We start from the raw sequence: 12,843 nt of genomic DNA, 5'->3' as shown, positions 1-12,843 counted from the left end.
GGATTATATGGGGCAATGCCTATAAAGGTCGAGCATGAGCTAGGCACTGTGCTGAGCGCGTTTATGGGCATAGCCCTAATGAGCTGGCCCATTTTTCAGATGAGTAAACTGAGGTTCGCAGGGCGAGAAATCTCCTCTAGGCCCCAGGCTTGCCGAGGCGGAGGTGGCGTGACACCCCCCGCCAGCCTCAGTTTCCTCGCGGGCCCAGCTGCCCAGGGCGCCCCGCCCCTGAGGATGCCCCGCCCCGTCCAGGCCCCGCCCCCGGCCCGCCCGGCGCCGGGAATCGCCGCCCGCGCGGCCGCAGCCCCGAGCGTCTCAGCCAATCGGCCTCTGCCGGCGCCGGGAGCATTCAGCCTCGCCCGCGGTCCTTCCACCCCCGGCTCCCGCTCGTCGCTCGCTCACTCGGCCGCCGCTGTCTCTGCCGCTGCACCTCTGTCCACAGACTCGGTAAGGCCGGGCTGAGTCCGCGCGCCGCGGGGAGGGCGGGCGGGCGCCGAGCACTGGCTGCGGCGGGGCCCGGGGCCGGGTGCGGACGGGTACGGCAGGGGTCCCGATCGAGGCGGGGCGGGGGGGAGCACTTCTTGGGCTGGGGCCGCCGGGGGACGCGGGGTTCGTGGAGAGCTCGAAACTGGAGCGAGGAGGGACACCACATACCCCGCAGCGGACCGGGTCTAGGGGGTCCGCGACCCTGGCGCAGGAGAGCAGTCCGGTGCGGCTGCAGGTTAGGGATGCTCAGCCCTTGGAACTTAGCAGGACTCCTCCGGCCGGGGGCCCTTAAGGCCACCGGCTCCCTTTCCCTTCCTATCTCACCCTCACTTTCAAGGAATGGGTAGTTTGGGTCTGGGGGTCAGTCCGAGGGTCGATCGGCCTGGGGACAGGTACTGTGCGGGAGCTGGCGGGGTGCTTGACTCTCCGGACTTGGCACGATGCCCCCGGCCGGGGGCCACCAGGACCGCCGGCTCCCTCTCCCCTCCTTTTACCCTACTCCCCTCGCCGAAGTGGTTTGAGTCTGGGGATCCGCAGTAGGGCAGCGGGAGTGATGCTCAGCCCTCCGGACCTGGCAGAGGACTTGAGCAGGGCGCTGCGGATCCTTTCTCGACCTCGCCCCATCCCTCCCCCTCCTGGGCTGGATTGGGTCTGGGGTGCAGTCGCCGGATCGCGGGCCGGTCCCAAGCGGGAGCCAGAGGGACGCTAGGGACTCAGAAGGACGCCGCCGACCCCCCTCCAGGCGTCCGCCCCCGCAGTGCAGCGGTGGGGACACGCCCTTGGCGCTGGGACTCAGGCGCAGTCCGAGCGCCCTAGGTGCATTCGAAACGGGGCGCCTGGCCTGAGTCCCGGCTCGCGAGTGTGCTCCGTCCCCGCGTGCGGCGCGCGGTCTAGGGCAAGTGGCCGCGGAGGCTGCCCAAGGTCGTGCCGGGGCAGGGAACTGACTTGCGGGGGGTGGGAGGGTGTGGGGGCCTCACGTGACCAGGCCCAGGCGAACTTGGCCTGCGAGCCCGGACGGCGTGGTCAGGGCGGTGGAGCATCCCGGGCTCCGTCAGTCCCTAACCCCAACTCCCTAGGCGAGCCGACAGCCAGTCCCTTTCGTTTTGTTTGGAAAGACCGTGGGTCAGCGTCTTTATATTGTAAATCGGCGGCTGACTTTCATTAATGCCAAAGAGAAGGATGATCGTACTCTTCACTCCAACAGTTAAAAATCTCGTCATCAGGTTGAATACAGAGCAAACTTAATATTCCCAACTCGGAACTACTCTCGGTTCCTCTGCGCTTCATGTGATATTAAAATATCGAAGGGCAGATTTTAGTAGGAAACTGATAACTTCGCAAGCTACCTGATAAATAATGAAATTCAGCTTAACCTCCTGAAACGTGTATTTTGTTACGCCTTTTGTTGTTGTTGTTACACCATTTTCTCACACAGGAGTCCGGTTTCTGGTCATTCCAGATATTCAAGCATGTTTACTTCCTTCTAAGAAAGAAAGAAAGGGTAGTTGCTCAGTCGTGTCCAACTCTTTGCGATCCTATGGACTGTAGCCCACCAGGCTCCTCTGTCCATGGGATTCTCCAGGCCAGGATACTGGAGTGGGTTACCATTTCCTAAACCCCAAGCCAAATGAATAAAAAATGGTCGAGCACACTGGTCTTTTTTTTTTTTTAATGCCAGCAAGCATCAGCCCCCCCAAACTTTACAAATTATTTAAGGTGATACTGTTTATCGTGGAGGCAGGGGAGTGTTTCGTTGTGATAGGAACTGGAGGCTGCATTCTTGCTGAGTTCGGGGTGGTTCTGCCTCTGCGGGCTCCAGGGCTCCTTTTCGTATGTAAATGACCGGTTTCCTTCCTAAGATGTGTGGCGAGATCTGATCTTGAATGCTGAACTCCATGTGAACAGCTGTGAGAATTGGAAAAAGGGCCACCTTGAGCCGTGCACACACTCTGTATCAGACTGGCAGAAATGGGCGTCATGCACCGGCCCAAATAACCTTTCGAGTTTGTACTGAAAACAGGAGGTGAAGAGAATGCACCTGGCGTCGCTGTCGCCCTTAGTCCCGGGCCCGTGGTCACCGAGCGGTCAAGCCTGGGTGTCTGGGGAGTTCTGGGGCGAGGGCGCGGACTTACGCAACCCTGGCCCCGCGCGCGGGTTCATGGAAGCACCGTTAATTGTTCTCGGGCTTCGCGGTGAGCCCCTTCCGGAGGCGCCTTGCGCTCTCTGGGCGCGGCGCCGCCCTTCTGACGTGGGTTGTCTTTGGGGACACCAGGCTCTCCGCTGTCCCCAAGGTTGACCACGCAGGCCTTCCCACCCAAAGGCGCTTTTTGTCGCCTGCTGCCTCCAGGGTGACAGCGCTGGCGACCCGCGCCAGATCGCTCCGGAAGGTCTCTGTGGGCCGGGCCGGTGGAACAGGATCTGCGCGCCCGGGACGCGCCAGGCCGGGGGCGGGGCTCGCCGTAACCTTTCCCCTACTTTTCTCAGCGGTCACGTGACGCCCGCGGGAGGGGCGGGGCGCGCCGACCGCAGTTGCCGGCGGCGGCCGCGAGGACGCCTTCCGAGCGAGCAATTAAAGTCGCAGCCTGGAGTCTGAAGGCGGTGGGAAGGTGGGAGGCGGAAACGCGCTCCCGCTCCGGGCCTCGGGCTGCTTCTGCACTTTGATCGGATGCATTTTTTCCTTTGTTGGAAAAAACTGTTTAGTCACTCTGCATGGTTGTTGTTGGCAGACCCGACCGAGTGCAGCTGCCGCTGGAAGCCTGCACTTTGAATTCCGGAAAAAATTGCTGCTTTTAAGAAGAAAATTGTTGTTCCAGCTGGTCTGTTTAAAGTGTGTTTCGGACATTCTCTGTCTCCCAACTTCAACGAGCCCTCTGCCCGAGCCCCTCTTTTGAGCTTTTGCTACGAGGACTTTTCTGTTTAAAAAAATAGGTAACACAAGCCCAAGATGCAAAACGAAGTGGGTACCAATGGGAATTCAGCACAGAACGGGCTGCCTCTCTCGTGCCCCTCCCGAGAAGCCACCCCTATTGTTTCTTTGACAACTGCAGAGATAGTCCAGGCTGTACAGGGCATTTAAAAGAAAATCTGCTAGTTAACACAAATAAGGAATATTTTCTGCTTGTTGATTTCTGATTATTTTGCTGCCTTTTGTGAATTTCACCTTTTGCCCCAAGCAAATATTAGGTGGACACTGCGTTCCCAGCAGGCCCTGGACTGAGGCCAACTTGACCTCCTTAGGTAAGGTGACTGTGGAATGCCCTTTACTTTTTTTTTTTTTTTGCATGAGTTGTTTTTATGTCCAACAATGTTTCGGGAAGTTAATAATTGAAAGTAGTTGCGGTACAGTAGGGCAATGGCCTCATGGAGGGTTGGGAAGCAGGGCGGCCAGGCTCAACTTCTGAGGGCTTATCAGCTGATCGTTGGACACCAAGTTCTCTAGGCAGAAAAGAAAGAAATTGCTCCTACTCTGGATGTGGTGGTTCACTCCCACGTCCCGGGAGGTCAGGATCCTCCTAGATTCTTCCCAACTGGCCCCTAAGCTGCACCTGCTGCTTCTGCTTCCTAAATGGCTCTTGAACTTGCCTTCCTCCCCATTTCCATGACCCAGAGCAGGCATTCAGGTATTTGCAAGGGAAAGTTTGAGTCCCTTTCTTCCCTGGATTGTTGTGCGGTTTTCTTTTCTTTTTTTTTTTTAACATTTATTTGGCTGCACCGGGTCTTAGTTGTGGCACGTGGGAGCTTCGATTTCCATTGCATAATGCGGGCTCTTCCGTTGCAGCCTGTGAACTCTTGGTTGCGTCATGTGGGACCTAGTTCCTTGACCAGGGATCGAACCTGGGCCCCCTGCATTTGAAGCACTCAAAGTGTTAGCCACTGGACCACCAAGGAAGCCCCTCCCCTGGACTGCTGTACGCTAAGATAGTGAGGGACCTTTGGGACAGTTGGGTCTCCCTTGGGAAGCCTTGCTTCACCTTGTTATTACCGGGGTCCGGGACTCCTGCCAGCTCTGTCCTTCCCCACATCAAGGGGTCAGGATCCCCCTCTCCCACCAGTATACTGGCTTCCTCTGGGGTCCCAAGGCTCTTGACCCCCAGCACACACACAGCATTCAGCAGGGTATGTTAGGTTGTGTTCCAACATCCTGGTGGGGAGGGGAGTAAGCTCCTTAAGGACAGGCAATGACTCTCTAAGGAGTCACTCCCTTCCACACAATTAAACAAGTAGTACAGGTTTGTACTGAAAACAAACACAAAATAACCTTGCCTTTAAAAAAACTTGTTTTATACTGTAACTTGGACTTTGTTTTTTCTGAAATACTTCATTTGTAAGATTATACCTGTATCACTGATTTTTCCCCAAGCGTCAGCTCATCTGTGCCCTTTTTAAAAGATTTCAGTTCTCTTCAGTCGCTCAGTCGTGCCCAACTCTTTGCAACCCCACGGACTGCAGCACGCCAGGCTTCCCTGTCCATCACCAACTCTTGGAGCTTACTCAAACTCATGTCCACTGAGTCGGTGATGCTCAGAATTTTGGGTTCTTTGAACTTTCGCCAGCATAGATTTTTGTGCAGAGTGAAGTATAGCAATGATGCTGTTAAATGTCAAAGACATTTAGTGGCGGTATCAAGTACAGTGGCAAGAGGCGGGATGGCACCCACATGGCGACCTGCATTCTTGGAGGACTGCTGCTGGCCTGCGGCTGCAGTTGGAAAGGTACAAAGTCTGTTCCTGCGCGGGAGGCCTGATGTTAGTTATGAGCAATGTGCCTACTTTATTTGCCAGGAAACAGATCTTGTGAATGGCGATGACATTTGCTCTAGGCCACACACACTTAACACACGGACACACACACATCTGAGTACATGGCAAAGCTGGAATCTGAACCTCCATCTGTGTTTTCTAAAGCTTGTGCTCTGTCCTCTAACAGGCTGCTTCCCAGACCACTGTGCAGCTCAAGGGCCTGGGTGTTGGTGCTCCCCCTCCCCTGGGCCCACTGGACATGACACCGGATCAGCTGTGTGTATTTCTGGGTTTGCATTTCCTCCTCTTTAAGCCGGTGCCTCTGACACCTGTCATCCTGTCTCACGGGGATTTTATGAGGATCCCTAAGGGGCCAGATGTGAGAGTCATTTCCCTGGTGTGAATCCCTTGTCTGTAGGCAGGTTTTATGGGTACAGCTGCCTTCTGCAGTCCCCAGATTGGAACATGTGGTTTGACCAGTTCAGTTGCACTTTTGGGTGCAAAGGAGAAGCACATGGGCGCCCCCCCCGCCCCCGCCAAGGCTTTGGAGAGAACCACTCCGTGGTGGGGAGGAGAGGCTCTGCGAACTCTCTTGGGTGGATGCATGCCCCACCCAGCTGTCGTCACTCAGGCCCTTGTGCTGATGTTGGCCAGTCTGGAGGAGGTCCTTCCAGGTGGGCATCCAGAGAAAAACACCTCAATAGGTAGTGCAGTTAATTGGGGCCTGCCAAATTCTGTATTTTCTTTTTTTCTGTTTTGTTGGCCACACCTCACGGCTTGTCATTGTTCAGTCGCTCAGTCACATCTGACTCTTTGTGACCATGTGGACCGCAGCACAGCAGGCTTCCCTGTCCTTCTCTGTCTCCCTGAGTTTGGTCAGATTCATGTCCATTGAGTCCGTGATGCCATCCAACCATCTCATCCTCTCACGTCCCCTTCTTCTCCTGCTCTCAATCTTTCCCAGCATCAGGGTCTTTTCCAGTGAGTCAGCTTTTTGAATCAGGTAGCCAAAGGATTGGAGTTTCAGTTTCAGCATCAGTCCTTCCAATGAAGGACTTCTAGGATATTATTCCAGTGCCTGCTTGCATGCTAAGTCGCTTCAGTCATGCCTGAAGCGACCCTATGGACTGTAGCCCGCCAGGCTCCTCTGTCCATGGGGATTCTCCAAGCAAGAATACTGGAGTGAGTTACCGTTTTCTACCCCAGGGGATCTTCCCGACCCAGGGATCAAACCCGAGTCTCTTTTGTCTCCTGCATTCACAGGGCGCCACCTAACAGTTCTCAGACCAGAGATAACAACCTGTGCCCCCTGCAGTGGAAGCACAGAGTTAACCCTTGGGCCACCAGGGAGTCCCCAAGACATTCTGTATTTTCCTTATAAAGACATGGCCCTCGATGACCTTTCCTCAATTCTTTTTCTTGCGAAGATCTATCTGATTAATCATCAGTTGTGGATACTGCACAGTGTAAGGCTTACATTTGAATTTGCTTTATTTTTATAGCAGCTCTGTAGGCAAAATCTGTTATCAAAAGTCATAGAAACAAGGATAATGATGCAGAATTCCCCTGTAACCTGCCTTGACTCAGCATCTTTACCCTGTAAATGTGAATGGTTTATTATGATATACTTCACTGTGAGAAATGAACCATGTGGCCAGTTTAAATAAAGCAGTTATTAAATAATGCGGTTATTCAGTGCTCAGTCATGAATTCAAGATGTAGCCCTTCATGAGTGAAAATACCTGTCCCTTTCCTGTGCACAGAGCCCTCCCCAGAATTTCCAGCGGGGTTCTGTATTCTCAGTCCCACATTCTTTTTAAAATTTATTTATTTATTTGTGGCTGTGCTGTGTCTTCGTTGCTGGCTGGGCTTTCTCTAGCTGTGGTTAGCAGGGGCTGCTCTCTAGCTGTTGGTATGCAGGCTTCTGTTGCGGTGGCATCCCTTGTTGCAGAGCACGGGCTTAATTGCTCCACGGCTTGTGGGATCTTCCCGGATCAGGGCTTGAACCCTTGTCTCCTGCACTGGCAGGTGGATTCTTTATCTCTGAGCCATCTGAGAATCCCCCCCGAGTCCCATTATTACCTCCATCAGATTAGGGGAAGAGTAATTTGTTTGTGTACACAGTTACTGAAAAAACACAAGAGCACAATTACAGTGAATCACGTGTGCAAGGGAATAAGGACAGGGTTCATGAGTGCACGGGGATTGGGTGCCGACACTCAAGTAGAGAGGAGCCCTTTCATTTTGCTAATTCTTGCCCGCACCTAAACTCTTATCATCAGCCAAATGGCTGAATACTAAATACTAGAGAGTAAGCAGGAACGGAAGAAGAGTTGTGAACCCCCTAGGCTGGAGAAGCCTTCCTGAACCTTCCTGGTGCTTTCCTTGAAGTGCTCTGGGTAGCAGTGCTGAGGTCAGCCTGGAGACCGCCTTGGCTATCAAGCACAGCAGGAACACGGTTTCCCCAAGTTGGAGCCAGTCCTGGAGGGCAGAACCAGCTTTGTGTAGCCAAGCAGAACCCTCCCAGGCACTGGTTACCAGGCAGGAGAAGAATATGTTGTTGATGCTAAAGTAATCGCTCTGCTCTCGGCTAAAGATGATGCTACACATTCTCCGCCTGCAGTAGCTTCTTTCTAGAGGGCTTCCAGGGACTTCCCTGGTGGTCCAGTGGTTAAGAATCTGCCTTCCAGGGCAGGAGACACAGGTTTCAGTCCTCATTGGGGAACTTAGAGCCCCTATGCCAAAACCAAGACCCAAGCCAGCCATAGATGTTGTTTAGTCACAAAGTTGTGTCGGACTCTTTGCGACCCCACGGACTGTAGCACATCAGACTTTTCTGTCCATGTGGTTTCCCAGCCAAGATTGTTGGAGTGGGTTGCCATTTCCTGTTTCAGGGTACCTTCCCAACCCAGGGATGGAACCCACGTCTCCTGCACTGGCAGGCGAATTCTTTACCACTGAGCCACCAGGGAAGCCAGGGATAAATAAATTTTTTTTTATTTTTTTAAAAAGGGGGTGGGATGTCCTCCAGCCTCCCCTGGTGAGGGATACTGGCTATGCACCTGGAGACCCTGCCTGGTGAATTCATCCTGCGCTCAGCTATCGCTTCCTGGAGGTGACCTCTTCTCAGAGGATTTCTAGCTCAGTTGTTTGCTGCTGGATGAGATGGGTTTTAACAGAAGGCAGGGTCTGCCTCTTTGGGCTTGTGAATTGTGCAATTAGAATCCCAGAGACGGGGGAGCCTGGTGGGCTGCCATCTCTGGGGTCGCATAGAGTCGGACACAACTGAAGCGACTTAGCAGCAGCAGCAGCAGCAGCGGGAATACTGGAGCATGGGAAGAATTTGAGAGTTGGCACCCACCACATTTGCAGTTACTGTCCTTCTACTGCTGGTTGAAGTTACCTCATTTTGCTTACGATAGAGTGACCTAATTTTTCTGTGTCGTAACTTTAGGAATCTTAAGTGGAACTTTGTACGGAATGCTTACCACTTAACTTGGAGTTGGACCTGGGCCTGATTCCCAGCTTTGCTGTTTGCCAACTGTGACCTTGGGCAAGTTTCTTGACCTCCAAGCCTTGGTCTTAGTAAATGAGATGGCATCAGTATATCCTAGGATTCTGGTGGGAATTAAATAGGTTAATGCAGATAAAATATGCATCACATTGTCTGGCATATGCCAAACACTTTGGTAGAAAGAATGTTTCGTATCTTCATTGTTAATAGCAAAAAATTAGTCTGTATGCCCTATTTATCTATCTACCTGAGAGCTACCTCTCTCCTTGTCAGTTGATTTCAAGACTATATTGAAAGACTTCTTTGTTGTTCAGTCGCTAAGTCCTGTCCAACTTTTTGCAACCCCATGGACTGCAGCCCACCAGTCTTCCCTGACTTTCACTATCTCCTGGGGCTTGCTCAAACTCATGTCCATTGAATCGGTGATGCCACCTAACCATCTCATCCTCTGTCACCCCGTTCTCCTCCTGCCCTCAGTCTTTTCCGGCATCTGGGCCTTTTCCAGTGAGTCAGCTCTTTGCATCAGGTGGCCAAAGGATTGGAGCTTCAGCATCTGTTAATTTCAAGACCGTATTGCAAAACTTCTGACGTGTGATTTATTGTGTATTTCCATTGCTATAAAGTTTTCTTGGAAGTCTGCTGTCTCTTGGCAAGTTTTTATTGTTTTGCTTTGAATTATAGAGGTGATTTCACACCTCAGTTTTCCCCCAGGCCTTTTTGAAGTCTTGACCTGCACTTTGCATTGGATGACCTTTCACCTCCTTTCCTGTTGCCTGTTGCAGAACCTCAGTGGTGGGGGCGGGGGCGGCGGGCAGAACGGGGAACCGCTCTGAAGAAAGCCAGATACCCTTGAGGGAAACACAAAGTCTTATGAATGACTTCTTGATTACAAGACCAGTGTGAGGATTTGCAGGCCACTGGCTTCCGAGGTGAACGGCTTTTGTTTGAAGGATTGGCTGCGGAGAAAGAGGCAAAGTGCACACATTTGAAAAACAAAGTATATACACAAAAATAAACTCAAAATGGATTAAAGATCTAAACGTAAGACCAGAAACTATAAAACTCCTAGAGGAGAACATAGGCAAAACACTCTCCGACATACATCACAGCAGGATCCTCTATGACCCACCTCCCAGAATATTGGAAATAAAAGCAAAAATAAACAAATGGGGCCTAATTAACCTTAAAAGCTTCTGCACATCAAAGGAAACTATTAGCAAGGTGAAAAGACAGCCTTCAGAATGGGAGAAAATAATAGCAAATGAAGCAACCGACAAACAACTAATCTCAAAAATATACAATCAACTCCTACAGCTCAACTCCAGAAAAATAAACGACCCAATCAAAAAATGGGCCAAAGAACTAAATAGACATTTCTCCAAAGAAGACATACAGATGGCTAACAAACACATGAAAAGATGCTCAACATCACTCATTATCAGAGAAATGCAAATCAAAACCACTATGAGGTACCATTTCACACCAGTCAGAATGGCTGCGATCCAAAAGTCTACAAATAATAAATGCTGGAGAGGGTGTGGAGAAAAGGGAACCCTCTTACACTGTTGGTGGGAATGCAAACTAGTACAGCCACTATGGAGAACAGTGTGGAGATTCCTTAAAAAACTGGAAATAGAACTGCCTTATGATCCAGCAACCCCACTGCTGGGCATACACACTGCGGAAACCAGAAGGGAAAGAGACACGTGTACCCCAATATTCATTGCAGCACTGTTTATAATAGCCAAGACATGGAAGCAACCTAGATGTCCATCAGCAGATGAATGGATAAGAAAGCTGTGGTACATATACACAATGGAGTATTACTCAGCCATTAAAAAGAATACATTTGAATCAGTTCTAATGAGGTGGATGAAACTGGAGCCTATTATACAGAGTGAAGTAAGCCAGAAGGAAAAACATAAATACAGTATACTAACTTCATATATATGGAATTTAGAAAGATGGTAACAATAACCCGGTGTACGAGACAGCAAAAGAGACACTGATGTATAGAACAGTCTTATGGACTCTGTGGGAGAGGGAGAGGGTGGGAAGATTTGGGAGAATGGCAATGAAACATGTAAAATATCATGTAGGAAACGAGTTGCCAGTCCAGGTTCGATGCACGATGCTGGATGCTTGGGGCTGGTGCACTGGGACGGCCCAGAGGGATGGTATGGGGAGGGAGGAGGGAGGAGGGTTCGGGATGGGGAACACATGTATACCTGTGGTGGATTCATTTTGATATTTGGCAAAACTAATACAATTATGTAAAGTTTAAAAATAAAATAAAATTAGAAAAAAAAAAGAAAAAGTATAGACCAATGCATTGGCTAAGAATCTTGGGGCTGGCTTTGGGCAACACTGTTAAAATGAAGGTAATTTTACCAAAATTGAATGAGACATGCAGCATTTTCCCCCAGATTGGAGAGCTGTCTGTGGACTTGTGGTTAGTTCAGAGAATTCAACAAGGATTTGTGTCCTGGGGAGCTTTACAGCTTATGATGAGAGATTAAATGAATAATTGACAAGTGAAAGTCATTTTCGCAGCAAGTACAGCTGAAATTGCTGGATGTAACTGATAGAATTTCCTGTGCTTCCAGAATGTGGATTCCAAGGCAGGCACCTGGGAGAGGGAGCTGTGAGCCAGGTGTGAAGCAGGGAAAGAGAAAAAAAAAAAAAAACGGGCAGAAGGTACCCCAGTTGTGAATCAGAGTTCCCTGGCTACAGAGCAGGACCTGTGGGTGGGCCTGGCCAAAGAGGAGGGTGACGGGGGTCTGAGCTTGGGAGGGAATTTAAGACCAGAGGTGTGAATTTTTTTAAATGGCAGTAAATAGATCGTGTATGGATGTGAGAATTGGACTGTGAAGAAGGCTGAGTGCCGAAGAATTGATGCTTTTGAACTGTGGTGTTGGAGAAGACTCTTCAGAGTCCCTTGGACTGCAAGGAGATCCAACCAGTCCATTCTGAAGGAGATCAGCCCTGGGATTTCTTTGGAAGGAATGATGCTGAAGCTGAAACTCCAGTACTTTGGCCACCTCATGCAAAGAGTTGACTCATTGGAAAAGACTGATGCTGGGAGGGATTGGGGGCAGGAGGAGAAGGGGACGACAGAGGATGAGATGGCTGGATGGCATCACTGACTCGATGGACATGAGTCTGGGTGAACTCTGGGAGTTGGTGATGGACAGGGAGGCCTGGCGTGCTGCGATTCATGGGGTCGCAAAGAGTCGGACACGACTGAGCGACTGAACTGAACTGAAATAGGTCATTATGCTCAACTGGGGCATCTTATTCTGGATCTTGGTGTTCTCCTGGAGCAGATTAGCGTAAGGTGCTTAAGTGCCCTGGAACAGACCTTCGTGCCAGTTTCTCTCCTCTAGTGGCCCTCCTGGTTTCTAAGGTGGCACCGTCCCAGGGTTCCCACGTTCAGCCAAGATGGGCGGGGCTGGCAGCAGCACCCAGGTGTGTCCTAAGTGGGGACGATCACCGTCAGGTGGGGCTCCAGGTGGGCACCCTCCGCGTGATGCAGCTGGAAGCGATTTCTGTCCTGCCAGGGAGAATAAGCAGGTATGTAGCCCCACTGCAGGGGCTTCCCAGGAGGCACTAGTGGTAAAGAATCCGTGTGCAATGCAGGAGACCTGGGTTCTATCTCTGGGTCACGAAGATCCCCCGGAGGAGGGCATGGCAACCCACTCCAGTATTCTTGCCTGGAGAATCACATGGACAGAGGAGCCTGGCAGGCTACAGCCCATAGGGTAGCAAAAGCGTCAGACACAACTGAAGTGACTTAGCACACATTCATGGATAGCCCACTGCAGACGCACACACAGAGAGGGCTTTGTTTTCAGTGTGTCGGATCAATCACTGGATGGCTTCCTGCGGCTGAGGGCTTGCTGCCATCAGCAGCCACTTCCGGTTTGGCAAGAGGTGACCTCTCATCAAGAATAGTCCCCAAGGGGCTTCTCCCATCACCCAGCCAGACCTTGGGAGGAGCAGCCAGCCTGTGCTCCTCAGAGGTGCTCCCGCTGTCCCCTCCAGCTCAGGGTTCTTGTCAGAGGGCCTCCAGTCTGCCCAGGGATGGTTTGCAGGAACAAGGGA

The 12,843-nt window shown here is 51.4% G+C and overlaps 1 protein-coding gene across 4 annotated transcripts in view; it reads left to right on the top strand.

Moving 5' to 3' along the window:
- The first annotated feature begins 284 nt into the window (after positions 1-284).
- Positions 285-12,843, top strand: part of CPT1A (carnitine palmitoyltransferase 1A) — a 61,812-nt gene continuing 49,253 nt past the window's right edge. For 2 of the 4 annotated variants that reach the window (XM_061407258.1, XM_061407257.1), the window contains exon 1: positions 311-447. The gene's annotated coding sequence lies outside the window, so the exon portion shown is untranslated. Of the gene's footprint in view, positions 448-2,993; positions 3,724-12,843 lie in introns of those variants that run through there. The other 2 variants (XM_061407255.1, XM_061407256.1) reach the window with 2 other exon arrangements.

The sequence above is a fragment of the Bos javanicus genome, chromosome 29 (genome assembly GCF_032452875.1).
Source record: "Bos javanicus breed banteng chromosome 29, ARS-OSU_banteng_1.0, whole genome shotgun sequence".
In the NCBI taxonomy this organism is placed as follows: domain Eukaryota; kingdom Metazoa; phylum Chordata; class Mammalia; order Artiodactyla; family Bovidae; genus Bos; species Bos javanicus.
This window is presented reverse-complemented; position numbering and strand designations above follow the sequence as displayed.